The sequence below is a fragment of the Acromyrmex echinatior genome, chromosome 2, assembly GCF_024713525.1.
Source record: "Acromyrmex echinatior isolate Ae372 chromosome 2, ASM2471352v2, whole genome shotgun sequence".
Lineage (NCBI taxonomy): Eukaryota > Metazoa > Arthropoda > Insecta > Hymenoptera > Formicidae > Acromyrmex > Acromyrmex echinatior.
In genome coordinates, this window is record NC_141853.1 from 18752908 (window position 1) to 18778767 (window position 25860).

Consider the following 25860-nt stretch of genomic DNA (forward strand, 5'->3'; position numbering starts at 1 on the left):
AAGTGTAAGTAAGAAAGCTTTTGTAGATTTTGATCTTTTCTCAAAAATTGAGCACGAACATGGTATATTGATCTAAATTTCAACATTTTTTCAATTTTCGAGATATTCCCTAAATGCTACGACCTTTTTAATTATTTTATCATATCTAAAAGGTCAAAATCTACAAAAGCACTATTTTTTAAACACTATTTCTTTAATTTTTCGGACAAAAGATTGGTTTTTTTTTTTAAATGCTCCTTTGTTGAGTTTTAAAACAATCCATGTAGATAAGATATTGGCACTTATATTTTTTCTATTTACTGTTAGAAGCCTTAGAAGTCTGAAACATCTAAAGAATAATAAATGACCTACACTCAAAAGAAGAAAATTTTTATTGTTATTAGAGGTAAAGTACCTAAGTATATATAAAGAGAAGAGAAAACGAAGGATATTGATCTTGATCCCATTGATCTTGAAATCTTTAGTTATTTTATATTCAGGCTCATATTCAGAATGCGTTTTTATCGATCTGTAAGAAAGTCTATAATATGTGTAACGTACATTATAGTAACGTACATTATTGTTAGCGCGTTAACATTGTTGTAAGCGTGCTAACATGCTATAATGAATATGGGCCTTGGGATTTAAATATATTTAGAGATGTTTTCAAAGACAACTTGGAGAAAATATTTTGGGAAAGGAAGGAATTTGAAAAGCGAGAGGTTTGTAGAAAGGGACTTCGTTAATTTTAAATATGTCATATCGACGTGTTTGGAAAGAATAACTCTGTACTATTAGAAAAAATATTCAGGAAAGTTGGTTCTTGAAAAGAATTAGAATTATCCCAAACTGAAAATAAAGAAAATCAGGAAAGTGTCAGAAAAATTGAAAATGGTCAAGAAAATTGGAGAAAAGTCAATTTTGTAGTTTTCTGGAAAATTTAAGTTCTTGGTTTAATATGCGTACCTCACACCCCGCGCATTTTTTTAATACTATCAATTTAACAATGAAATACAAGCAGTGTCAGCAGCATTAATAATAATTTGCATTGCTATGTTAAATTGCTCTGTCAACAAAACAACGTTTATTTAACGATTTCCAAATCAGGATGAAAATATAAAAAATATTTTCAAAATATTCTTGAAAGGCAAGGAAAAACATAAAAATTTTGTCTGGAAATCAGGGAAAAGTCATGAAAGACGATTTTTTTAAGACGAAGAACTCTAAAAAGTGACAAGAAAATGAGTTTTATATTATATATCATTTCTCAAAGCTATTATTTCGCTCCAAATCTTGGGATCTTGTATCTTTCGATAAGATCTTTGGATTTTTGTCGTATGTGTCATATCTGTTCATATATATATAGAGACATAGATGATATAGACACATATTGTACATACTTTTTGTATATACACATATACATATATATATATATATATATATATATATATATATATATATATATGTAAGAGGAAAGTTGGACGCTGTCGCATCATTTACAGGCTTGTTTTTGTTTTCGTGCAAACTGTCGGCGTTATCGCTTCGATAAACCGAGTTTCAGGAAACGCATAAGGTGTTCCAATGTTTTCGGTATGGTCCGTATCGTAGTACGCGAGGACATGCTGAAGGAAGAGAGAGAGAGAAGACGGAGAAAGAGAGAAACGACGGCCACATGCATGCATATACATGTACATACATGTACTTATATATGATCGCATACATACGAAGATACGTTATACCAAAGGCCTTGGCTCCGTCTCTCCTCTTCTCTTCGCGTAGCGTGAGCGCGTCGTCATTTGTTTTTTCCCCGAAGTAATAATAGCTGAGGACAGCCATTTTGAGAGCTCGCAGCAGCACGAAGTTATTGTTCGACAGTGGCGCTCAATGCGCGGCTCCGCGCGCGTCATCCGAATCGTTCTAGCGAAGAAATATGTAAATATGTAAACCGGTTGTTAATCTTGGAATTTTAATTATATCGGCATGCAATTACGATAAACGCGAAGCAAATGAAGTTGATGAAGTATATATAATTCATTAAATACGGAAGAAATGATTTTTCACTATACAGCTGACAATTGGAAGACAAAAGCGAAGAGATAGAACGAGTGAAATGTATTGTTTGTGCTATATTGCTTAGATATATTCTGTTTTAAGAGAGATGGTATATATATTTTTTTGGTTCTCGTACTTATAATCTCTTACAATTAGTGTCGTCGTTTAAGATCCACCAATGTAAGATTAACTTTAATCTTGATTTAATTTATTCTTTATCTTTTTCTAATTCTACGAATTAAAGAAAAAAATAAATTTTTAATTGAATTGAGATTAAAGTTAATCTTACATTGGTGAAACCGACCTTAAATTGGTGATATGAGATACAAAAGAAAGTTCACAGTTTAACAATTTAACGAAAGATTTCTTATACATATTCCCTATTAGTGTTTCTGCAAAATCTCAAATTTATCAGTTTTAGCGAATATATTTACAAGCACATTTCAGGGATTATTTCTTAAATTATCTCTAACGCATTTGATCAATTCGAGATTTGCAAAGATACTAAGTATGTGATATTATTCATTTGTTTTCGCGTTAAAATAATACATTTTTTAACATTTTATAATTTATACTATAAAAATGAACAGATAATAAATATATAACGTAACGTAAATGGTAATGTAATAATGTAAAATATTTGATTTAGGCATTAATTTTATTAAAATGACATTTAGGGTAATCTATTTAAAAATAAGGAAGTGTGTTTTAATATATTGCATAATTTTATATCATATAAAAATAATTGGATTTAAATTATATTTTATAAAATTTATAAATTTATAATATTTGATTTAAAAAATATGAAATATTCTCTAAACATTTTTGATACTTAACTTTTATGCGACTTTCCTTCTTGCATGTATTTTCCTGTTACGTTTTTTCGCATAATATTTACAGTAAAATGATTTCAAAATAGTAAAGCAAACTGTGTATGTAATATAAAAACAATTATTACATCGACGTAAGCATGGAAGTAACGGTGACGTACGTCAGGGGCTCTCAATCGGCGGATACGACGTACTTCAAATAACATATTAAACAAAAGCATTTTCAATTATACATTTCACTTCTAATTATTTTATTTAAAATTTTTGGAGAACTGCATCTACGTAATATAATAAAATTCATATAATTGTAAATGCTCAAGTTTGATAGATAATCTATTTATTATTTTTTATCTCGTATATCTATCATATATCTCTCTTACATCAGATTTTAGTATAATTTTATACTTTATGATCTATCAATAATATTTCTTGAATATTTCCGTAAAGTATTTTTTCTTGTTCCACTCAATTATAAGAACATAAATTGCATAATTATAGAATAATTCTTTTAATTTTTAAATAGTTGTATAAAAGTTAAACATACACATACACACACAAATACTGATAGAAAGAGAAAGAGACATTAATTATATCTAAAAATATGATACATAACTTGAGATTTATAAAAATAAATAAAAATGCCACGTCATCGTATTGGAAAATTATCTGTCACGGCATTAATTAGAAAATTCTAATTAAGAATTCCTAAAAATCGCGACGAGGGAAACAAGTTTTGCGTCGCTCAAGTATCTCATATATTATTAAAGTGAAAACTGAAGTATGTATGTGTGTCTATGCATATATTCACTCATGTAAATCTACCTATGATTTATTGACTAATGAAGTTTAATTTGATGTATTAAACGCGTGTTATATCGTAATCAAAAATCGCAAAAATTTGCCTTTGGTAGCTGAAAAAATCCTGGATTTTCATTGAGAGATATTACGGCACAAAATGGCAACAGAAAATGTTCATTTCGGCGAATAGAATAACAACACTCGATCGGAAAAATCGATGGATATTCGGGATCGAGAGTGCCGCCCGCGCGTGGTCTCTTCGATGTTTTCAGTACGGACATTAGCCCCCTTCCCCTTCTCTCTCCCTCTCGATTATAAATTTCTTCTCTCGAAACGCACGCGGCGGTAAACGCTCGCATTGCCAGCGGCGCTACACGCTTCGTATGCCAGCTGGCGAATGCTGGTTCGCTCATAGCAGCAGCGTAGCACGACGAGGCTCAACTTTTTGACTTACGAAGTAACGAAAAGAAGAAACTTGAGCGGGACAAGCAGAGATTGTTCTTGATTCTCAATCGCAATCGAAACAATTGATTAGACAGCAAATGACGAAGCAAAGTTAACAAGTACGCCAATCACGCTGTTCATTAGATAAAATCATTAGATCGAAGTCCTAGCGACAACTTGATAGTTGTGCTCGAGTTTGTTTCATCTCAGAATCTGACTGACTCCAAGTTTCTTCGTCTGCATGGTCGTCCAGTGTCGTAGACGCAGAGTCCCGAGAACGTTCGTCTCCTTAAAATGGCGGACGGCGCAACGTGCTGCTGACCTCCGCTAGTATCGAGTACGACGACGTACGTACAGGTGAAAGACGATATATCTCTTTATCTTCCTTTAAAATTGTCGCCACCGAGAGAAGAATGCTGACCTCGAATCCTCCACCGGTCACACTCCTGTCGTTGCTCGAATCGCACAACTTCGCCTTGTGAATGAAGTCGAGCCATTTGTTTCCATTACGCGCACATATTTGCAAATGGCTATCCAGCGTGTGTCGCTGTTTATATTGAAGATCGCTGGAAGGACGTTCGGTCGAAGACACGCGCGAGAGAGAGGTATGGCTTATATTGACGCGCTCGAGGTATTGACTCTTCGCACTCACATTTTGCGCTTGGCTAGAACTGTAGATAACTATGTCAGAATATAAATGAAGTTCTGGAAAAAAATATTTTGCAGTATAGTGAAAACTTTGTGACGAATAACACATTTTCAGAAATCAGTCAAGAGAAATAATCCTATTTTCGATCAAAGCGAGGATCTTGGTATCTAAATATTTCACAGAATGAATATACATGTGCAGAGTTTTGCAAATCACGCGCTGAAATTTTTTTTCGACTTACTAGAATATGTATAATGTATATAGTAATATCACACATTAAATTGTAAAGCAATATATAATGTATATAGTAATATCACACATTAAATTGACAAGCAATTTAATAATTTTGATGCTGATATTAGAAGGATATTAATAATTTGATGTTAATTTAAGCATCTTAAGAACTATAAATAATTTAATTTATTGCGAAAAATATTACTTCGGAGGGATTCGAACCCGGATCTTCCGTATTTTTCGTGTGGGCGTCATCACATTTTAATAAGTAACGTGTTTTTTTTCCAATTGTGTACGGACAAGCTGATTTAACTCTTTTTTGTAAATTTTTTAACAGAGCATGCACAATTAATTTATACTATAACTTTATTTATTTGATAGAAGCGATTGATTTCGCTTCCAATACCCATTTCTATTAATGTAGATTAATTTTAATCTCAGTTCAACTTATTTTTCATCTTTTTGTGATTATTCTTACGATTAGAAAAAGATGAAAAGAAAATTGAACTGGGATTAAAGTTAATATACATTAATAAAATAAAGTAATTGACGATTATTGTAATCGCCATATAAGATCTCTAAATACATAACTTTATTATTACGTACAAATTATCGCGTTGTTAAGTGCTTTCAATTGCCTGATATTTTACTTTCTTCATTTTTAATATATATTGATAGCAATCAGCATAAGAGACTCGTGTAAATAACATAGATGTCTTCTGACCCCAAATGCGTGAATTTGTACGCATTTCAAGCGAATTCAACACACGTGCTCCCTATCTAAATATTCGCATGTCGTGGACGTGAACGTTAGTTGTTTGAGAAACGGCAATGTTGTCTCAAAGCAGCTGGAGGTGATATTTCGTAATTTGACACATTAATGTTTGACGAATAACTGTGATAATATTATTATAATAAATAATAATTAATAATATAATAATAATGCTTCTCCAACAACCAACATTCATGATGCACAAATATTTAAACAGGAAGTACGGATGATATCATACATGCAAATTGTTATATATTGCAATATTAATATATGTATATATATTCAATTTCATACATACAGATTAGATATTTTTTCACTTGCTTAGTGAAATTTGTAATTAATTTTTATGAAGTAAGCATGTCATTCATTTCAGAATTTGAGACTCTTATTCGCTCATCATTACTTTCTCAGATTGTGTGACTTCAGAAACGAGAAAACACATAATAAAGTTCTCGCAAATTATGTTTAAATAGAAATATATTCCAATAAAACAACATTATAATCGATAGAATAGACTTAAAAAATATATCGAAAACTATCTTCTTGTTTCAGAGGAAAATTAAATCACATTTATTTCTGTCTACATATTGGGTCATTTAAAAAGTATCCGCGATTTTTTTCATTTAAAAATTGAACAAAAAACCGCGGATACTTTTTAATTATTAATTGATTTGACAGTTTGTCATAGCTGTGAACATAGCTTATTTTGTTTTTAGTTATGCTAATTTTTTGTTATGGTATGATTGTTAGTAATAATGAAGTTTATTAAAGTTTATTAATTAACAAAGTAAAACAAGAGTTTTCGCAGTATATCTTATAAGTTGATTCTATCGATTGTAAATATTGTTTCTCATTGAAACACATTTCCATATTAATATTTTGCAAGAATCATTATTATATATTTTCTCGCATCTGGCGTCACAATCTGATATAGTAATGATCTGATATAGTAAGTGAACAGGAAACTAAAGAAGTTCTCACGTGTTTCAAAAACACAATTCTATCTAATGTTATTATACTGAAAATTATAAGTCTGTTTCTCACGGCTTCTGCCCTTTGCTTCTGTTTTTCTTTAAAGCATAAATGTATATTTATTTTAAATATGAAAACTTTGCAAGAAAATGAGCAAAACAGATCATCCAACATGATCATCTACATAATATCACACATGTTATTCTTAAATGTTATTTAAATATTCAAGCTAGACAATATTAAGAATCTTTACTTTAGATCGCATATGTGAGAAACACAATCAATACTAGAAATTCAAAATGCCTATTACGGTCGAAGCTGGATCTTCATTGCTTTAAATAATTCAATCTTGAATTACTAATATACATATATATGTACTTGCATACATAATATATTATATCATATTGTAGTCTTTTCGAATTGCGCGCCGAATTGTTTTTTCGGACTTATAAACGCAATTAAAACTACACTAGTAATCGCGAAATAAATTGACAATGCACAATTCGAAAAGACTTAAGGCGTTTTAAATTTCTAATATTCAAGCTAACATGTAAATTCTAAATAATTCTTAACTTCTTATAACCTAACTTCTTAAATAATTCTTTTCAATGTAAATACGCAATGATCTTGAGATCACAACGTGGCTTGCTAATATTGATTCTACATCGCAATATCGAGTAATATCTCAATATCGGCAAGCAACATCGATTGTGTACGATTGCGACGTACACAATAATAAGATGATATTCTCAGATAGGATACGCGTGTTTCGTAAGCATCACTTGCACTTGTCTGGCAAGACCTTATCTCGGATTTCTTTATGAATACACGAAAAAAACTCGAGAATGATGCATTCAGCGACTTTAATACGTGCGCGCGCGAGGACGCTGCATTTACGATCCACGTATAGGTATACGTGTACATGCATCCGTACACGTTTACGAATACACGGGGGCCCGCTTAGATTATATTTACAATTTGCATAGGTGAGAGCATATATTGACGGAGTTGGACGATGTACGCGCGTGAAGAGAGGCGCGCGCGCGCGCGCACGCGTACACGTATGTACGTGCGCGCGGGTTGCCGGCGTATTTTGGTATATTGATCGCGCGTGGTCGACCATCCCCCTTCCCCTTCCCCTTCCCCTCCCTTGCCGCGCACTCTTCGCCCCATCTCGCCCCGCCTCGTACCCTACCGCGCCCCTGCACCCCGACTCCACCCTCGGGGCACCCGTCCTGCACCGGAGTCCTGAAGTCCTCGTGTTTCTCCCCCTCGAGACGTCACCCATCCCGAAAAACTTGCGACTCGCGGTAACCGTCGGTCACACGTATTCTCACGTGTGCCGACTGTCGCGATATATACGACATGTCACGAGCGTGTATTTTTCTTCTGCGAGTTACGCCGAACCGCCGTTCTCCCCTCGTTACCTCGATTGGATTTCTTAGACGGGAACCTCGACGAGAACCGACGCCTTAATTTCTTATTCGACTTGAGTCCGCGATGCGAAATTATCCTGACGTGTATTAACTTAGGACGTAAAAATTTCATCATTTTGTATCCGATGACGTCCGATGTTATGGTGAAGACGCTTCTTATACAAATATTTCGTGTACAAATATTATCCGTGCAGAAGAATGTTTCTGTTATTATGCTCGGATACGTAGATAATTTTTGTAAATAATTATTAAGGCTCCTACACACAAAATACATAAGCAAACTTTCTAAATTTTTTAGAGTGGAATCTTACTGTAAAGAATGAAAATTGAGTCTTGAAAAAGAGATCAATCTTTAAGAGATTTTCACTCTTTAGAGCAAGATTCGTTCTAAAAGTTTTAAAGAGAGTATAAGATGTCTGATCAATAAGCAAGTTATGTAAATTCACATGACTACTTTGTAACGAATGCTCATTGAACCAGATGATCTTATGTTATGCTATGCTTACACTGAGAAAAATAGTCTGCTTGGATTAAATAGTAATTCTGATGAAAAATGGACGAATCAGAATTTTCTTAAATCTGCTAGTTGAGATAACTAGAATTCTGATTGATACAATTATTCTGGTAAAAATAAGAATTCTGGTAAATTTTATCAGAAATATTGTATCAGAATTTCAGTTATTATCTCAACTAGAATTCTAATAAATTTAACCAGAAAATTCTAATTCTTCCTTTTTCAACCAGAAGTTTGTTTTAGTGTATACATTTTGTGTGTGGAAGACTTTAGACTTTTTTTATCAAGTTAATATATCGATAATTGAATTTTTCGCTCACACACTTCATCGTGTTTCAGAATCGCTGAAATAATCACTCTGATTGAATTAGATGAAACTTTTCGAGGAAAGGGTGTATTCGGATAATGCTAAACTTTTCTAAGTATATGAAACTTTCTTAGTCAAGTGTGTCGCCAAGATTCTTTAACCTTGCGAGCTATGTCGATGTAACGTAAACGCTACTCAGGGTCGAAGAACGGCCGGGTAATCAGAACTTTGCTCCCCCGATGCATTGCGTCGATAGGGTGAGGTTAATTGCATAGCAAACGCCATCTCGGAAAAGGGTTGAATGCGGGAATAACGGAAAGAGGAAAATTTTTTTGTACGATGCCCCCATTATGGTATTATTACCATTGGCATAACCGCGCATTTCTTTTGTAACAATATGTTTTAATTTGTGTAACAATATATTTTGTGATGCTAATTCTACATTGTTTCATATAATTAAAATCAATTGTAATAAAAAATGCATTAACTGTAATAAAAATATATTAAATATATTTATGATTATATAAATAAATAAAAATCTCGACAATGATACACTCGATTAATTACTTGTTTTATATAGTATCTGATATTAAATAGTATGTAAATGATTACTAATATATGTCGAATATGATATTTGTTAGTATTTGTACAAATATTTATACAACGAGATAACACATGTTAATTGTTCTGCTGACTGTAATTAAAGAGATGTACTGATTCGTTTGGTGGAAGTAAATGAGTTACATGTGTACTGATGAATCTAACATTAATATGCTATTTTCACATAGAATACTTACACACAGAATAGTAAATGGATAAAAATGTAAATGTTTGATAGTATTTTACATTTTTTATTTTTGTCAGTTTGTTTGCACATAATCTTTACACGTGTAATTGATATTTAATCATAATTTTAATTTGTACATACAAGAAATGAAAAAAAAATAAATTTAAAAGAAAATTTTGATATACATATTTGCTTATGCTTTTTGTATTTCGAAATATGAAAGGAAACGTTACATATATTATGTGCCTCTTTAAATTGTCAAATACGAGAAGAAATATTAAATAAAATATTATGTATGTCCCTTGAAGACGCCACGGAATTAGAATTATCCTTAATTCAATATTAAAAATAACAAATTGGAGACCGTGTGAAATTCGTTTTTTTTTTATATCACACAAAGAAAAATGATGGGACAGTATCTTTGAATACGAGTGAAAAAAATCTCGCATGATTTTGTTGTTCGCGTCATCCCATTTTTCGGGAGGAAAGCCAGTGATGTTCGATATTTTCTCTGTTTGCTCGACGAGCGACGAGCGACGAGCTTTGTTCGAGCACCTGCGCACACGGAAGCGATACCGCCAAATTTCTTAATCCATCGACCCTGTTACGGTATCTCTATTCTAGCGAACGATCGGCGCGGCGCGGTGCGGCGCGGCCGTTGCGTTTCAGGCTGCAACACAACGCTCGCTGTCTGTTTCGTGTCCCGCGCGGTGCGACACGACGCGACGTGTGTCTCTCGCAAGGCGACGTTGCCGCGTCTAGTTTCACGCATACGTGACAGCGGCAACGTTGCATCTCCTCTTGCCCTCGCATAGCGAACAACTTCAGTTCGGAGTTGCAGGGGAAGATGGTGAACTATACACGAGTCACATGAGAGGTCTTGAAAAATTTGAATCGAATTTATTGACTTCAACCGGTTTAAACGTATATTCGACGAATGGCAAAAAAAAAAGGTATAAAAATCCAATTAAGTGAAAATAATATCCTGGATGAATTTGATGTAAAAAGCTTGAAACTTTTTACATGTGGTCGAATAACTAAAAAAAAGGAATCTATCTCTAAATATATAAAAAATTGTTTCGAAAAATGAAGTAAGAGAGATATGATAAAAAGAGAAATGGATAGTGATATATTAAATTCCGACAAGAGATATTTATATTTTGTGTGATTTAGTAGATAAAAGATGAAGTATAATGTTTCCAATTTGAAAATGAAATCTTTTATATTTAAATCATAGAATGATATTTTTTCTTTTTAAATTATAATATAATCGCTTTATTATAATATATTGAATAATTATTTGGTTAGATTGTTTAAATTCGTTTAAATTAGCATAATAGTAGTTGCCTTTATGCTGTCGTAATAGAAATCAAATTTTAATAGTGATTTACCATTTTTCAGTCAACTTTATTTACTTTATTACAACTTTGTTACTTTAGACTACGTCATTACATCAAGTGAGTATTTAACAAATTACGATGAATATTTGATATGAGATGTTTATTTCGAGATATCACTACAAAGTTTCTCAAAACGTTAAATATTTAAAGGCATTAATGAACTCTTACAAAAAATTTGTTAAGGATTACACCAAAAATATCTGTAATAAACTCTAGTGTAACAGGATATAGTTTAATTTATACGTATTTTAAATTTTTACAATTTTACAATTTTAAACAGATTACGTAAAATTATTAAGCTTTATTTTAAAAATAAAATCTTTTGTTGCATAAAAATTTTCTATTGAAGACTATTTTCTGGCTTGTGAACCAAAAGAAAGCATGAAATTTTTGGCTTTTATATTTTTTTAAATGTGTAATTAACTTATTATAATATATAATTTCTTTGTTAAAATTGTATTACATGAAGAGCAGATTTGTTGGGTGAACGTTTTGTAAGGTCCGCTTTAAATGAGAGACACAGTTCAATAGGTAACTCAAATCACAAGAAATGAAAAGATGTTTTTATAAGAGAAACTCTTATATTCTTATAAAACAAGTAAATACTTTTGAAAAATTTATTTATGAAAGAAATAAATATTAATAAGACAATTGAAAAAAGTTTGTTTTCCTACTATCTGTAATAAAATATTCAATTCACAATCCAAATAAATTGTATCCCCATCTTATATTTTATATAAACCCTCCATCTGCGATCTATAAATACATTTTTTATTTTAAATATATAATACATTTTTATTCCTTTCTTTTGCAATCTGAATCTTTGTCCAAATTTTTTTATTAAACCTTCAAAAAATTGAAGAAAAATTCAGAATTATTTTTCAATGTCTTTATTACATTACAAGTAGGTTCTTAACTTAAATATTAAAACTTTTATCTAATAAAAATTTTTTAATGGGAAAGAGATTTAAGAGTGAAATTTCGCTTATATCCCAAAAAATTTGTATTGCAGATGAAGGATTAATCGTAAAGTACATTTTTTGTAAATATTACCTTTTGTACATAAATATTACGTTTTACGAAAGTATTACCTTTTATGTAGTCTCTGTAAAAAGATTTGGTCTTTTCATTCCATATAAGATTTCGTTCTCTGTTTTGTGTCCAGTATTTTGTTCGAAGTTGATGTTCGTTTTGATTTCACGGATTATACAGGCTTATTCCGCTCCGAACATTCTGATCCTGTTCGATAGCATCTAGATATTTCGGCACGCACGTTCCTGGTGGAGAGAGAATCACGTATTCACGTTCGATCGTTGAACTGAAAACGATTCGCGCAAGCCATTTCCAGTGTGACACGTACGTCGATCTGGTGCGCGTATTGAACGTTGAACGAAATAGTTTACAACACGCCGCGCGCCAGTTACACGATCGCTTCGCTCGTCGTCTACAGAGAGAGACGTGCTCTCGACGTCCGCGCAAACGCGAACACGCGTGCATGCACGTGTAACGATGAAAAATCGCTTCACTCTATACCTGTACTTCTGCACCGCAAATACCTTGGTGGCCCTTGCCGTGAGTTATGCAACGAAAGTGCAAGTAGAAACCGTGTAAAGTTAATCGATCGTACAGCTGTCGATTTTGGGACGTGACGTACAATACGGAATTGAGAAACAAAATATATATGTGCTTCGCACTGTGCACTATCGTTTCCGTTTAGCCAATGTTCGCTGCCTTATATGCATTGGTCATTTATTTATTTTTTTTATGACCTTTATTGCATAAATATTCGGGATATAGGTTGGAATATCTGTGCATATCTCTGTAGATAATTGTAATTTTAGTAAGTTGTAAGTAGCTCGTAATTCTTTTATCTTGAGCATCATTATTCTTTTTATTTTATTGTGTTTACAAGTATGAAAAGCTTCGAAAATTTGATTTTTCTAAACTATATATATTTAGTTTAGCTGAATTTATATCTAGCTAAAAATTTAGCTAGATATAAATTTGAAAATAATTTTGTTATCAAAGTAATATTATGTAAGATACTCAAACTAGTTGCTATAATATTAAAATTTTTTATAACATCAGTTATTATGCTTGAGTTTTCTACATAATTATTTTGATGATCTAATAAGATCATTTTTGGATTTGTATTTAACTAAAATTTTAGATATTCCTGCTACAAGTTTTAGTAATTATGTATAATACATACTAGGCTGAAAATATTTGGGAAAAAACGTTTTTTTATATACCTCCTTTTATATCTTTGTCTTTTGTTTTTGTGTATAAAATTACTGTTTATCCACACATTACAAAGTCAGCAGTTATTGTTAAAAGAATTTACAAAGTAAACATATTACTGTAACGCATCATTTATTTTTTTTATGTTTAATATTATATACATTTAAATTATGCTTGCACGGCAGATTAATAGTCGTATAAAATATCACATATTTGCTGTCAAGTATCAATGCCATACTGATTAGATTACATCAGTTATGTTTTTCGTTGGTATGTAATGCCAACGCGGCACAAATGGGATTTTTATGAACACCTTGTATAATCGGCAAGGGGCCTGGCGTTTGCAAAGAACTGACTTTCACCAGTTGAGACCGAAGACATCGAATTCAGGAGGGAACTGGAAGGTATACGAGACTTCTCGAAAACATCAACCGTTCAAAGCCGTAGTCTCACTTTTGTCCTTTTTTGCGAAAACGCAAATTTCGATTAATTTCATCATCAAGGTATCACTGTAGATAGACATTCATCAAATGTTGTAGAATTAAATACTTGATCTTTAATTGCACTATTCTCGCAAAAAAAAAACAAGCAGAATGTGTAGATTAAATAACGGTTTACGCAATCATTGAATCTTTATTATAGAACTGCGATATGTATTCAAGGAGATGCCAATTCGAATGTATAAAATTTTGCACATTGCGAAAAAATTCCTTGTGTGTGTACTTTGAATCTTTTTTTTTTTCACGCATTACCTCTTAAGTACAAATTTTGTTCGAAAGTTATTTTGAAGATCTTTGACATTTCGCACGTAAAGAGATAGATGTAGTGAAATCGATCTCTGTGACTTTTAATTAAATTTTAAGGACGTTCGAGATAACAACTTGTCGTCGAAACGACAAAGTGAGCGGTTCTGTAAGTCTCATGAGAACTTGATATTTATACACTCAAATGTGTTATCATCTTGCAACACATGTGTATTTCTTTTACTTCTGACTTTATGCACTACTGAATGTTTATTTTCCACGTACAAATCTATCTATTTCTCTTTAGAACTAATAGAATAAACATAGTCAACTTCAAAAATTTTCTTTCCGCGATTATCTCGATAAATTAGCATGTGATTTCATTTCACGTCATTAATGATAACCTAAGATAATATAAACGGTAACGTGTAATCTGCAGAAACTTTATATGAGTACATTTGACGATGATTAGAAGTTCTATAGAATACTTTGCAGTTTTCTTTTTATACAATTTTTTTTTTTATTAGATCGAGGCACTAATTTATAATTCAGAAAAAAGTTTGAATAATTCTCGAATTATAAGAAAATATAGAAAATAAAGATTAAATATATGAAATCTCATTCTTTACTTGATTTCAACTCGAGTTTTTTAAAATAGAATTCTGGTTTATGTATGGCACAGAAGAATACTCGAAGTTTATACATGATTGACTATGTGGCAAATATTTTATCCAAAGCCTCTAATAATGTTGCTGGTTACTTTTTAACAAAAGATACAAGTGACCAATGTAACACAGTGAATCATTAAATCTTTGTTGTTTGCCAATATTAAACATAACTGAAATGATTGTAACTGATTATGTTACACTGTGTCTCTTGCTAAAAAATCAATATGATAGTCTCAACGATAAACATTCCCTCGATTTGCTCATGTACGTTTTCACAGATTTCAAGGTCTTAGCCTTTGATTTAGAGAATAATCAGACACCTCGACCTAGTTGAGTCATGTTACATCATGTTACATCTAGGCTCCTTGTTTTGTATATTGTATGCTTTAGTAAGTCGGGTATGACGTGGTGCTACAATGTAAGATTAACTTTAATCTTGGTTCAGTTTACTCTTTTACCTTTTTCTAATCCTTAGAATTAGATTAAAAGATAAACAGTACATTAAATCGGAATTAAAGTTAATCTATTGATGAAACCGGACCTTAGATAAAGTGTTACAGCTTTTTTCGTACCAACGTAATACGTAATATCTTTGGATTATCTTTGATAATCATCACGTATAGATTATATTTAAGAGAGTACGATGAAATTGCGTGCTTTTTATCAACACTATTTACAATGCATTCTTCCTACGTGGCTACAAACACTCAGGCAAGATATCTGACAAGCTTCGTATATCTGTAAATTTTTATATGACACATATGGATGTAACTGTGAAGAGAATCTTGCATATATTAATCTATCTACTTAATTTTTTCAACAATAAAATCTACTAATTAATAGACTCAAAACAAGAAACTTCAAACAAAGGATTATAACTACAGGCAAGTGAGAGTAAATAACTATGCGGGTAATCAGTGTGCGTCATGATTAAAGATATAAAGTATATTTAAAATTTATTGACACATATGTGACACAAAATTAATTTTTTTTTTTTTACGTTGTAATATTAACTCTAGCTCTTAAAACAAACTTTTTTCATCTTTGATATACACACTTCCTGGGACCCCTATCCATATTTGTTACCGTAATTTTCGTAAAAATAGACATATTTCAATTTTTTTGCAATCAATAAAGAATTGATTAAGGAATAAGTTCATAATGTGTAAAAGTCAATAGAATTAAAGAGAGATATATAAGTTCAAAGAAAAGAAAAGTTTAGAAACACGAAAAAAACTCGTTTTACCAAATTGCACTGGAACCTCAGTATGTATAACTAGGGTTAATTTATATTTAATACGTAATTGTCGTACTTTATATTTCAAATCTCTTTGGAAATTTTATTCGTTTTGAGGTTTATTAATTATAAAAATTCGTTTTTCATTAAATTGGTTTATTGAACAGTTGAAAATGGCGTAAAATAGAGACAAATCTTTTTATTTATTTGAATAACACAGATACAGCATCTTCCGTTATAAATAGAAATAGAATATGTTTATTATTTTTCGTACTTGTATATTGTATAAGTAGTGGTCAGTACAGATAATATTTGTGTATCCAAATAGTGCGATAATTTAAGCCGATAAATAATGCAAAGAACAAAGAACAAAGCAGTTCTTTACTCCTCGTATTCGGGGATATGATGTTTCTCAAGCGTGAAATAAGTAGAGCGGGGCTTCGAAATTTCTTGAAGGGATTGGTAATTTGAAATCCGGAACTCCGAGAGACATCCGGACCTGTTTAGTGCCCACATTTTCAGAGACAAAGGGAACTGCTATAATAGTCTTAAATAAATATAGATCTTATTTTATAACTAAACAATTAAATTTATGGACTTATATATGCATTCTATAGATTCTTATAAATGTAATACAATAAATGCATATCTGTGATGTACTCATTTCGAAGAGGTATTATTGAAAGATATTATTGCTATACTAAAATCGAACGTTTGGACGTTCTCGATTTTCTGAAATATGCAGAATACAATGGCAGTTTCCATCTGGTCGATGCTCTATTATTCAGCCCTTAGTATTTATACGCAAACACGAGAATTACCGTTATATACGTACGATAGTTTACGTAATATAACATCTGGACGAAGTGCGTCATCTGCATGTACTGTAAGTCTGATGAACTACATTGATAACAAATGATATATTTTAAATTATGTACTTTTTCTCGTGTATTGATAACTGAGCATAACATTTGCATTTCTTTTCACTATAATATATTCAGAACATTAAGATTATGTTAATCATTGTTTTTTTTGTCGTCTAGGAATGACCGTAACAAAATATTCCTAATTATGCAAGTTAGGCTAATGAACTGTTAATGCTTATTAATAATATCTAATTAAGATAATGGCTACATTAAATCAAGTTATTTTTTTTTTTTAATTAGATTATATCTTTAATGTAACCTAATGATAATATTAATAAAAACATTATCTTTAATATTATTACACAGTAATAATATTAGAGAATTTAAGATAATTGTTATTTATTTTACATGAGTAAATTGCAGATATATATATCTTTATCATCTGGTTCCCTAATTAGTCTCGAATCGAAAAATTATCGGAGTTTTAACGTGCAGTAAATCCCAACGGGCAAGTTAAGGATTAATTGGGATATATGTATCGTAAGTTTGTTGAAATTCTCTCTCAGTTTTGTGCGGCGGATTTCCTTCGAGAGCGGCTGTAAGCTTAGCGAGACTCGCTGAAGCAGGCAGGCAAGCAAACAGGCCGATACGGTACACCGGCCTGACCTGGCAACACCGCTGCGCCGCGCGTACATAGACCTGGCAACGCCGCCCGGCTATTATGTAACACCCGGCAACATCGCCGGGATACATCGGGGGGTGCCGGGCGGGAATATCGGCGGGGAAGCTAGAGAAGAGACGCGGGGTGAGTTAGAAGGAGGACCGCTAGAGGGAAAAGAAGGGGGACATAGGGGAAGGGTATTATATACGATAGGGGCACACGTATATATACGTATATACCCTCGCCTCTTTGTATATATAGATGTACGTGTGTACACGCTACGGGTTCCCCACCCTTCACGTTGCTGCGTCACGTTGCAACCCCTTGTCCATAGCGTTGGATATGTAGAAGCCCCGCACGCGAAATTCGGCACAACCGAATTTATTTCAAAGGCAACATTACACGGAGAAGAAATGAAAATCTCCGGTACGCTATTAATATTAATTAGTATTGTAATAATAGATATATTTTAATAATAATAATAATAATAATAATAATAGATATGTTTGGTTAGAATTAATAATATAAAATAATATAATGGAACATATACGGAGATGAGATTCTGATACAATTCACTAATCGTAAAAATACATTTACCTTTGTACTTGAAAAATTACAATGTGTAAGTAATGGTAAACAAAAATGTATTTTACTGCATCTGTTTATATGAGAGATAAATATGCTGATGAAAATATATTTAAACATTTAGATCGGAATGAAACTTTGATCGGATTAAGTTGAAATTTAAACGTCATGTGAATATATATTTTGTTCGCACAACAAATTTTAAAGTGCAAATTGAAATTTATAAAAATGCATATTTCATTTTCACAATTGTTAATGATATATATATAATATATATATTAGGTGTTGGAATTAATTCGTAGCGTTTTACAAGTGATGGGAAGTACTTTCATTAATGTATTTTTTAATGCTCATGTGAAATAAATAACATTCTTTCATTAAAAACGCTACGAATTAATTCCAACACCTAATATATATATATATATAATATATAAAGTAGAGAACATGACATTGATGCATAACTTTTGAATATTAATTCAATTAATTCATCGGAATACAGAGAATATAGAATGTATGAATTTAGAAACATCTTTTCTATATAATAATTACAGGTATTTCTATAAATGAAAGAAAACTGTATGATTTTTTAATTTTAATTTATTAATTTAAAATGTACGTACAGATTTAAGAGAAAATGTATAACAAAAAGTTTTTTATTTACATTTTTATTTACATTTAGTTTATGCTCTAATCTTAATTTGTTATTAGAAAAAAGCTATTATAATATATCCAATTTATAATACAGATTTCAAGACAAAAAATTGGAAAAATAATTTATTTAAAAAATATATAAGTAGCACATAAACAGCACGAAAATTAAAATGTTTCTTTTCTTTCAATTAGCAATTTTTCGCACAATTAATATGTAGAAATGATACATCGAAACATAGATTCTGCAAAGTATCGTTTTCTATGTACCGATTAAATTGAATTCCAATGCAAAAGTATGCATCATTCATATTCTTGACTATACATACATATGTCCATTAACAATTGCAAATATGCATTTTTAAATTTCAATCTGTCCTTCAAAATTTTTCCTGCGAAATTCATATAACATTCGTTTAAAGTTACCAATGTCAAAAAGATGTTTCTTGTGGAGAAGTATTCAATAAGAAATTCACATAGACATTTTCCAAAACATATACATTAACATCTACATATTAATAAGATATTAACTTCATCATTATATCGGTAAAACATATGAAGAGATAAAATATTTCTAAGATAGAACTATTATCGTTTGATATTTTTGCACAAATGATAGACCTCATAAGTCTAACATCTCGAAATTCATGTTACACTACTATTAGTAGGTATTGAAAAAATATATTGAATATAAATGGTAAACCTAACGCAATAGAAAATAACGGTCCGATCCTTCTCGGATTCTTACAAAGTGAACGCTTGGCGTAAGAGGTCATGAATATTGCATCTGACCGAGTGCCGTGTCTCTTTCGCGACATACCCGCTCGCTTTCTTACTCGTGCTTCTGCTAGGAGTCGCAGTTTCGTTGAGGAATCGAAAATTCATTCAGAAGTTTCGCAATTACAAGTCCACTCGCATGTTTAGAGAAAGCGTAATAATCCACCGCCCACTATCGTTGCGTGTATCAAGTATATGAGACAGCAAGTAGGGAGAGATGGAGAAGGAGGAGACCACCGTCTTTATAGATATCAACTGCAAATAACCATGCTAAAAATAAGACGGTACAAGAATGATCCAGCGGCATGTAAAATAGTCGTCGCGATAAAAAGCCGCTACCTTGACGCCAAGACATGACATGCCAATCCCTGCAACATCCAGGCATCGATCTTCAGATCCACGCCTTTTCGATTCTGATTCTCTCGATCGAGCGCATGCAAACCTTGGTAATAAAAGCGAACGTGCGATCTCTCGTTCTTTTTCCCATGGACGTTACATCTCTCATGTATTTCAAGAACAACGTCAATAAATCGAACTGCTCGTTTTATAGAAAGTGAGACACCAATGTTTAAGACACTCGTATTTTCCTTTTTTTTTTTTGTTTGATCCCCAATGCTTTATCCGTTTTTTAGAAAACGCTAAAGCGAAGGGTATTATCATAATTTGCGACAAACACGATATAAGCTACTGTTCTACCGATTTAAAATAAAACCCACGCGAGAGTCGGGACTTGCTCTGCAAGTTATTTTCGTACTTAATTGCCGGGAGCACGCTTTTTACTTTGTTAGAGCGCACACGACACGACGACGCTGCTCTCCCGCGTTTCACGTACTACTAAGCTATTAAAAAAATCGTCTATTATTTTCGACTTTTACATCGCTGCAATATTGAGGACGTTTCTCTAGTAGCACGAATTAAGACAGCTTGTTACAGTTTTTACTTCAAAAATGTGTCTAAACCCAATTTGTTTTTGGAAAAAGAAAAACATCCCTATGGAGTAATTATACTAATAATACGTAATTTATAATAATATATGTATATACATATGTATTCTGATATTACTGTTTTATTAATTGTTCTCGCTAAAATGCCTTTCCTGAGCAGGCCACTCGTTCTCACTTTGATTAAAATTCTGCGTTATGATTGACAACTCGTTAGGTCGAAATCTACTCGAAAATAACGTATCAGGTCGTCGTTTCAGTTCGAGATTCGACGCGCGGCTTTGGAAGTTTCCATAAAAACGCTTCTTAAACGCTGGAGAAGCGGGTTGCGAACTCTGAGAATAAATGTGTGTGAGAGAGAGAGAGGGGGGGGGGAGGGAGGAGAAAATCGCGCCTTCTTCGGACGTTTTTAGGCCGGTCTCCTGCGTTTGTTGTTTTGTAGTTCAACGACTCCTTTGCCTGCGCGTCTGCCACCTCCGCTGCTACCTCCTTTACTTCCTTCATCTTTTTCTCCTCCTTCTCCTCCTCGCGGAGACCTCTATGCACGTGGAGAAAACAGACCGACCGACAGAACAAGGCATACACGTACCGTCGTGTGCCTCCTACAAAATACTGGTCAGATACGGAAGGAATAGTACGGCACGATGCATCACGAATAAATATTCATAAGGGCCATGAGCGTAGGACTGTAGGGATCCTCGCGTGGATAACGAGCGGAAAGTGGAAGGCTATCTATCGTTCAAATTATAGACGCATAAAATTTGCTTTGTTCCCAAATTTGCATTAAACCATTGTGTACACCTTTGTATATAGAGAGAAAAATAACACTACTAAAAGAAAAGTGTGATTATTCAGTTTACTTTTTTATTTTAAGTAATAGCTATCTTTAACATAGTGTATTTATTTAATAATATTCTTAAAATATACTTACAAATTTTAGAAAAATTTATTAGCATGTATTCAAAACAAAAATTTATTTTTTTCTGGAAAACATTAAAAATTGAAATTTTATCGAAGAAGCTCTTAATATAATAAGTAAATCGAATTTGTTTTAATTTAATCTTGATTGAAGTATATTAAGCTTACTAGGATTTAGAATACATTTTAAATAAAGTTGATGCTTGTGTTTAACTGTTAGAGATTTGCGGATATATGAACTTTTGAAATATTTGAAACAATAAATAATTAATATTTGATTAAAATAGATATGTATTTTTCTATTTATACATCTATCCGAATTCAAGTCAAAAATTAAAAGTCAGTTAATTTACTATAATTTAACATAACTTTTATCTGAAATTTTCAAGTATTGTACGAAGATTTCTTATTCATTTATAAAAATAAAATGTAGCAGTTAGCATAAAATTACTTGAAGTTTAATAATTAAAGGAAAAAATTGGCTGAAATTGCCTCAATGTTTTATTCAATACGCTAAAACTTTTTCTCGGAAAAGAAAAAGATATATGAGAAATAATATCGTTTTTGAGATAACTTTTTGCATTTCATGAGCCGTCGTAACTTCTAGACGACGAGACACAAAGATAGAAGATAATCGTCGCTCTTCTAAAAGGAGAGACGGTACTTGTATCTTTATAATTGAGGAAATTAGAGGCACCCTACGCCACTGAAAAGGGCTGCTCTCTCCACGTTCTCCTTTCATACTAAGCTCTGGTACAATCTTCCGCGTCTCCTTTCCTCCTCTATTACGTCGCACACTGTCTCATAAAGATTAAATGTGTCTGGCATATCGTAAAAGAGTGGGAGTCGACGCTGGTAATAACCTCTTGCACCTGCAATGTGTCTTGTTTGCGTACATCTCTGATATGTATGTGCACGCATCCGCATACAAGGTACGTCGATCTATCTTAACTCTGTTGCGTATGCCTCGTAGAAAGGAAAAAATTAAGAAACATGAGCTAATCTAAATGTAACGTGATAAAAAGTGATTAATTCACAGTCGATCTTTACGGTGATTTGTCGAAATAAAGCATTAAATGAAGATCCTGCTGATATTTGACTTAAATCTACTTGTCAACTGTGTATAAAATTAATCGAACTATGTATTCAGTGATATCATCGGGAGAAAACAACATCGAGAAATCTGCGAATCATAGAGGCAATTCTGCGACACCCTGTACATAAACAGCGTTTCTCTTCGTCCGCCTATCTACGTCGCGTAACGTATACGTGCTCCTACGCCTCACACACACACACACACACACATACATACATACATACATATATATATATATATATATATATATATATATATCGCTGTACACTCACCTTTCGGACGTTTATATCGGCGCAGAAGCTTTCCTGGCTCGACTAAACGAGCGTCGTTCCTACTACCGGCTGGCCGTGACACACTTATGCCGTCGACAAGAGAGCAGAGTACCAACCGTCACGAAAATCTTGCGAATTTTCAATCATGCCACAGTCTTTCTTGCCAAGAGAACGGCACCTGTTTCTCCTAAAGACGCAAATCCTTTGCTTGTCTTCATTTCATAAATATTGAAACTGTCACGGCCTTTTCGAATTCTTTCCTTCTTATTATTTTTTTTCCCCCTTCCCTTTCTAGTTTTCCATTTCAACCTTCTTGTCTTTATATGTCGTACTTTATATCTTAACTTCTTAGAGAGACGATCAATTTCGATTCCATTCGCATTGCCTAATCTATAATACATCATTTCGACACACACATAAAGTATTTATTATGAATTTATTTGTTCTAAACTCATCATTCATATACAATGCATGTTGGCAATTTATTCTTTTTTTCTTATGTGCTTGTCTTATAATATCAAAGATAATTTTTGCCTCTTTCTTTTAATTTTGACTTATTATTTACGACTTATTTGTACTTTCCTTTTTACTGTTTGCGACTCGATTCGTACTTTTCTCATTATTCTTGTTATTTTTATTTACTTCTACCGTTAATTTATTATTACAATTTATACTTGCTAACAGAAACATGTTCATCCTTATACACACATACGGTTCGGAGGAGCATATTTTTGTCAACTATAATCGTTTGTTTGATTTCCTCTCAATTTGGAGCGAGCTTTATAGTTAATTTGCGTCCGAATGTGAATTTTACTTGATCTCTTATGTTTTTTATCTACGTTATCTATTGTTAATTACCGTTGTTAATTTATTTTGTCTCTAACTTATTTGTCACATTGAAAATGATCCAACTAGGATCGAAACGTTTGTTTTGTTCACCTTCTGATTGTCAAATTATATTTTACGTTTTTAATTTATGACATAGTTTTATTTCAAAAAAATTTTTTTAACTACTCATACAGTTTGTCAATTTATGTTTTAGGCTCGTAGCCCTTTTTCCTTTTTACTTATATTGTTTAACTTTGGAGTTAATTTCTTTTTGCAAAAAATTATTGAAATGCTAATAGAGTTTCCGATTCAAGTTTTTTGATCATAAACTCTCAATCTATTTTTTATGCAATTTTAATATTAAAAGTTGAAAGTTAAAAGTTTGGAAATAAAAAATAAAAAAATAAATGACATTTGATAAAATTATTACTAAGCAAGTATTAACTTCTATATTGATCAAATAATGCCTGAATATCTAAGATCTTTTTTTAACTTTTTTATAGGTAGAAGTTATTGTCGTGTAATTATCATTCGATTTTTATTCGTAATTGGCAAACAATTTTAACGACTAGCATTAACATTTCAGTTTGATTGAGGTGAGAAATTCAGAGTCACGGATAATGATATGGTTAGCAATGTTCTAATTTGTTTTTCAGAAATAGTGAGACTGATATTCACGTGATAGGAGGTTATTATTTGTACGACAAGCATACGATTATTATATCGAAACCTTTCCAGTATAATGACACATCAATAAAAAAAAAATAAAATAAAAAAGACAAAAAATTCAATTAATAATTGTAATTAATAATTGCATTATGATAATACAGATGATGTATGTGCACAATTGAAAACTGATCGATATATTCCTACGTCGAATAATTCGAGCCTGATTCATTATTTAAGAAATAAAAAATGAAATTAAATGATGTTTCCCTTTTTCTTAGAACAATATATAGAAAGTTGCTTATATCTATTTTATAATAAGCGCTATTTCCTCCCGAATTTTTCTCGATGTATTGCAGATATTGTGAATCGATTTAAATGATTTAACTATTAGATTATATTCAAATTGTAAGAACTATTCTAATTTGATATTTTAACTATTCAAACGACAATAACCTCCTATCACGTGAATATCAGTCTCACTATTTCTGAAAAACAAATTAGAACATTGCTAACCATATCATTATCCGTGACTCTGAATTTCTCACCTCAATCAAACTGAAATGTTAATGCTAGTCGTTAAAATTGTTTGTCCAATCACGACTTGACCATATATTTAATTAAAATCTATAGCTGGATCAAAAGTTACCATTTATCTTCAAAAACTAGTAATAGACATTTATATTTATATTTCAAACTACATTACGAATTTTTCATAGAATGTTCAAAATAAATCCTTCGGTAAAACCGGTCATTAAAAAGAATGATGTAATTTTCGCAATTATTGCACCATCCTGGCCAATATCAAAATAACGAAAATATTAAATGAGATAAATGTTTAATCGTTCCTAAAAGTTTAATTTTTCATAAATTAGTATATTGATGGAGTGTTTTATTAAATAGGAATTAAATTTTTTGTCAAGGTTGTACTTTAAAATAATTTGTACGTTAAAAATTAATCTATCTCGGCTGTAGTATCAATAAGTAATTTATCTGTCACCCGTCATCATATATCGTGCGTGTCACGACCCATTTAAGACATGACGATTTAATGGTCTACCAATTTGTTTGCAAAACGTTGCATTCGTGTTATCGGCATCGATTCGACTAAAAGTAGATGTGTGACGAAATATTTGACGCGAGACGTTCGAGTCGGCATTGATGACATGTGTAAATCACTGTAATATCCAAACGTCTATTATAAACAAATCAGCATGGTTAATGTACGGGTATTTACGATGTGCATGTTTAGAAACTCGCTGTGTAACGCGTATTGCGCGAGAGGAAATAGCTAGCTTAAAGTCGAAGGTCCTGACCGTTAGGTTATTAATGAAAAGGCAGCGCGTGTAGTCACGAAGTGTCATGTAAGAATCATCTGTTTTCCGTACAATCGAACGTCAGTCAGTTGTTGCGTTGTGAAATAATGACAGGAATTACTCCTCGATTATATTGCAGATATGAATATCCCAACCGCTCGTATTTATAGTCTTTACGTTTACAAGTAATTAAATGTTCAAATTAATAGAACACACGTGTAGA

General features: G+C 32.0%; 1 protein-coding gene and 1 long non-coding RNA gene across 4 annotated transcripts in view; both read left to right on the top strand.

The window, feature by feature from the left end:
• LOC105143518 (uncharacterized) overlaps window positions 1-25860 on the top strand; it is a 95095-nt gene that overhangs the window by 4502 nt on the left and 64733 nt on the right. The gene's annotated exons all lie outside the window — the stretch shown is intronic.
• LOC147910580 (uncharacterized) lies at window positions 1451-22451 on the top strand. Its single transcript, XR_015548451.1, has 2 exons — window positions 1451-18457; window positions 18615-22451. It is a non-coding gene; the product is annotated as an uncharacterized LOC147910580 (long non-coding RNA).